Genomic DNA, 4,765 nt, shown 5'->3' on the forward strand with positions numbered 1-4,765 from the left:
CCCCGCCAACACCATGCCATCCTCCGACCATGCTTAACCTGCACATTTAGAAATATATGCAGGGCGTGAGTACATAATACTCAGTGGGCAGGCGCCGAAAGACAAGAAAAGTGCTCTTAGAGCTATATGTTTGATGCTTGCCATAATCATCAGCAATACACAGAAAATTTAATTGTCGTCAAAGAAGCTGTGTATGCAGTTTTCATAATCAAACATCATAAAGAAGTGTCTGCAGACAAAAATAATCAACATGCATGTACCGCATCTACAAATTATCATCATCAAGGTACTGAGAAGTAGGCCTCCTTCTCAAGCACCGTGACCGCCGACCCGAAGACGGCTCTCAGTCACCTCTGTGTACACAACCCCGCTTGTGGCAGGATCCGAATTCGTCTCATCAGTAGAGGGTAACACACAAGTTCATCATTAGAAATATTGGCAAGTCAAACAGTTCATAAACATCATTTTAATTCATCATTTGATAAGCTCATAACATCAATAAATCATTTTGGAAAACTCGGTAATTTCATACTCATCATATTCTCAACATACTGCCCACCTGTAGTAACTTGGCGTGTTGCAGGTGGTACCTCAGAGAGATCTTTACTTGCGTCCTCGACTGGTCTCTGCAATTGCGAGGAATTTGTTAGAAGCTTTCTCACAAAAAGCTTAACCTTAATCCTATAAAACACTCCTCATATCTATTCTCCAGCTTATCTCCGTCTAATCACTACTACAAATTCTCTCATACTCTACAGTTTTAAACTGTAGAGTATGAACATTTCACAATGTAGAGAATAGGTATGTAGAGAAAGGCCCCCCCTTTTCTCTACGGTTGTAAAACCGTAGTCTGTAGTTATCTTAGACTACGGTTTTGCACGCACATAGTCTACAGTTTTGAACCGTAGTCTATTGTGCTTAATAGACTACAGTGCTCCACTGTAGGTAATTTATTCCAAACTGTAGTGTATTTATACTTTTATCTACGTTTTTAATAGATAATCGTAGTCTATGTTTTGAAATACTACAATTATTTTGTTATAGACTACAGTTTAAAACCGTAATCCTTATGAAATATAGACTACAATCTTAATACCGTAGTTTTTGCCTATTACTGTGGTTTTATAACCGTAGTAACATATTGTTGTTCACTTGTTTTAAAATCCTAGAATCCAAACGAAATTAAAGTACAAAATATTTTATTTGCATTCAAAATCAAAATATTTCATCCAACAATCTTGTAGCAAGTATTAACACAAATGTCATACCTAAAATTCGATTCAAAATTTACAGTATAAAGTATCGACATATTGCATAGCTAAAATTAAAATCTATCATACTATATTCGTTTCACCAACAGGTTTGCCCACTCAACACGAACTTCAGCAATATCCTTTCGGTCATAAGTTCGATTATCCTGCATATTAACAATTAAAAATTTAATTATCAACACTATTTTATATAAACAAAAAATTAACTTAAATTTGAATAAGTGAGATAAGATAAAATTTCTTACAAGTAAGCGTGGAGAGTTGGAAGTTGGAACCACCCCCTATAGTATTTTCAATAATGTCTTTCATGAATTGCAATATAGACACTCCACACTGTTTCAAATCGGGTTGTAGTGGACACTACGTCAAACTATGAAATGTTAGAAAAACCATCCCAATTATCACACACAAGTATGAGACAAATAGAAGGCATTACCTTCATGATTTTTCAAGCTGGTTGTTTCTTCCACCTTTTTTGTATTTTGAATTGAACGTGAATAAATATTTACCAGTAGATGAAGAAGAATCTAGACGTCGCTCCCTAGAGATCTGTTGGCATCCCGGCCCTCAATAAGTTAAGATTGAGAATCACATAGAGATTAATTTGTTAAAGCAACATCATACACTTCCAATCATAAAATTTTTATACTTTGCACAGGGAAAAACATACATGAAAAAAGCAGCTCAAGAGGAGCAAATCACTGACATTACTTGTATAAGAAATCAATTCTGTAACAAGGCCACTCATTTTCTTTTGAATGAACAAAACTCAATCTTTACTATAGGCTCATTAGAAAGAATCTAAAATTCAAAATATACATAAAGGAAAAACTCAATTGGATCTTGCAGATAAACCAGAAGTACTGTCTTAAACCAAGTATGTAATGTAAGTGATAAAATCCATTACCTCATGTAGAATCAAGGCAAATGATAATACATCTACTTTCATTTCGTAATATATGCTATTCACAAATACATCATAAAAGGCATCTCTCAACCAAACTTTCGCAATCTCTTAATAAATTCTCAACATGTATTACAAATTGCTTTAGATTATATTCAACTTACTGCAATAATTGGTCATCACTAGATCAAGATACTTACCCGATTTTCTCAGCATGTTTTTTGAAGTAAGCTTCATAGATCTATAAAGAAAAATAGTTGAACATATGAATTGGATTGTTGCCAGAATGAAGAACTTGAAAAAGGAAAACATTTAACTTATTATAAAGTAACTTGAAACAATCAGGAAATTATTCTCCTTGCATGAGATTTCAGCACCAAATGTCGAAAATATAATTTAAAGTGTCAAATGAGTTCATTTATATCACTCGTCATATCTCTAAATGTTGTTTTTTTAAAGATTAGATTGAATGCCTAAAATCATTAAATTAACTAATTAAACTAAAATAAAATATAATAGGAGAAAAATAGAAAATAATCTAGAGATTAATTAAATGATGATCTTTTACCAATTTACTTAGATATCTGAAGCCATGGATATTAAGTTGTAGGTTAGTAGTAATCCAATTAGTTGCAATGTAATTTCCAAAATCTATGAACATACATCATCAGATACTCAAAAATATTATAGAAAAAATGAGTAGCTATGAATTGCTTGTCTGATACTTGGTAATTTTGATAGAAAATGAACCTCTTAACCATTAAAATCTAATGGAGTCTTAACCCAAGCAGAGCAGCATAAGGCAAAACTTAATTTATTGCTACAACCTTCATATATCTCTACAATTAACTAAAAAAGCTCAATCTAGATTATTGCGTTATAACCTCATATTGACATAAATCACCTACACCTTTGAAGTACTAGGTGAAGCAATAATCTTTTCCATTGCATAAGGAATTGTCATCTCAATTATAGGTCTTCGAGAAGGTATCCCATTTATAGAATCCGAACAAGCAGATTCAATCTCCTCCATACTAATTAAATCTTAAACTAGAAACTCAGAGCAATCATGATTACCTCTTCAGAGCAATCAAAGTTTCCCAACTCCTTCTGAATCAAATTTGCTATAGCTTTTATATATCATTCTCGCTGGTACCATGAAGGAATTACAGTATGCTCCATACATGAACTTTACATCCAGACATAAGCACGTGTTAACTGACTTCTGCCGAGTAACAATGTAAGGCCTTACATATCCAAAGCTGAAACAATACCATATGAAAATGGTCAGACCAAATACCCCAACAAATTACTATCCAATCCCACCTTCAGTACACAACAGACAGTATTTCAGAACTCAGCATCATCAGATATCTAAGTCTAAAATCCTTTTAGTTTCACAAAGCTATTCATTTAGTCAATAGAAAGGCATAACTATTTCAAATATAATTTTGTCCTTAAACATAACCTGCCGAAATTATTCAAAACCTAACATCATCAGGGTAAATAATATTTGAAGCTCACAAAAGATGAAGAAATTGCAGTCAAATCTTCAAAGAGGGGGAGTAAAATCCAATCTTGAGCAATGCAACTTCTCCACACACATAGCCATGTATGAGATGAAAATCCTAGCAAATTAGAACTTTAGAAGAGACTTACCATTTAATAAGCATTGCAAAAGTGAGCTCGAAAAGAGTAATCACAGAGCTAAGAACCCAATAAGTTAGCCATTGTTCATATCAAAAACTAACTTCGTCTCAATTGCCCTAATCGACGCATATCCGATCAAGAGCTTAAAGCCCATAAATTAATCAGCACAATGGGAAACAAACCACTCTCTAAAATATAAGGAAAAGGTTAAACCACAGAAAGAAAAATAAACAAAAAGAACAAGAAAAAAAAGAAGAGGCATAGCCCAACTTGCAGAGAGGCCGACGAGAGAGGCAGATAGACGAGACTGAGAAGAGTGGCGTCGGCGAGTAGGGGCCGCGGCGAACAGGGGCGACGGGGGAGAAGAGCTGAAGGAGACCGCAGCGGGAGAGGGCGGCGTGGGAAGGAGGCTGCGGTGAAGGGCGGTGGGGGAGGGCGGTGTGGCAGACGTGGGCGCCAGTGGTGGGCGGTGTGGGGAGGATAAGCTTAATTGAAATACGTTAGTAGAGCCTCTATGATTCATTTTTGGCGGGGGATAGGATGGTACCTCTAATTTAGAGATAGGGCTATTTCATAATTAAAAAAAAATTATTTCATTTTTGGATATTTCAGTTAATAATATTAGTAAAAAATGTATTTTTTTAAATATAATATTAATAATTTTTTTTGTAATAGTACTATTTTTCAAATTTCATTATTTAAATTCTTAAGATTAGAAATAGATCTTTTATTATATTTACTATCTTTAAAGTTATAATATTAATTACTTTTAAGCAAAATTCTTTAATTTTATTTATTTAAATAGTAAATTATTTCTTACAATTTAAAATAAAAATATTAATCATTTTAATTTTTTTTAAAATAATAAGCTAAATGGCATTAAATTTTCACTATATTTTTTTAACAATTAATAGACTACAAATGTAAACACTGTAGTCAA

The 4,765-nt window shown here is 33.3% G+C and overlaps 1 long non-coding RNA gene across 3 annotated transcripts; it reads right to left on the reverse strand.

Moving 5' to 3' along the window:
* Window positions 1-1,190: 1,190 nt before the first annotated feature.
* Window positions 1,191-4,344, reverse strand: LOC131019762 (uncharacterized). 3 transcript variants are annotated; one of them, XR_009100435.1, is made up of 6 exons: window positions 3,835-4,344; window positions 3,253-3,437; window positions 2,376-2,416; window positions 1,708-1,820; window positions 1,517-1,631; window positions 1,191-1,417 (listed from the first exon to the last, which is right to left on the reverse strand). It is a non-coding gene; the product is annotated as an uncharacterized LOC131019762 (long non-coding RNA). The 3 variants fall into 3 exon arrangements; XR_009100434.1 differs by having other exon boundaries at window positions 1,517-1,641; XR_009100436.1 differs by having other exon boundaries at window positions 1,517-1,820.
* Window positions 4,345-4,765: the final 421 nt, after the last annotated feature.

The sequence above is a fragment of the Salvia miltiorrhiza genome, chromosome 4 (genome assembly GCF_028751815.1).
Source record: "Salvia miltiorrhiza cultivar Shanhuang (shh) chromosome 4, IMPLAD_Smil_shh, whole genome shotgun sequence".
NCBI classification, from domain to species: Eukaryota; Viridiplantae; Streptophyta; class Magnoliopsida; order Lamiales; family Lamiaceae; genus Salvia; species Salvia miltiorrhiza.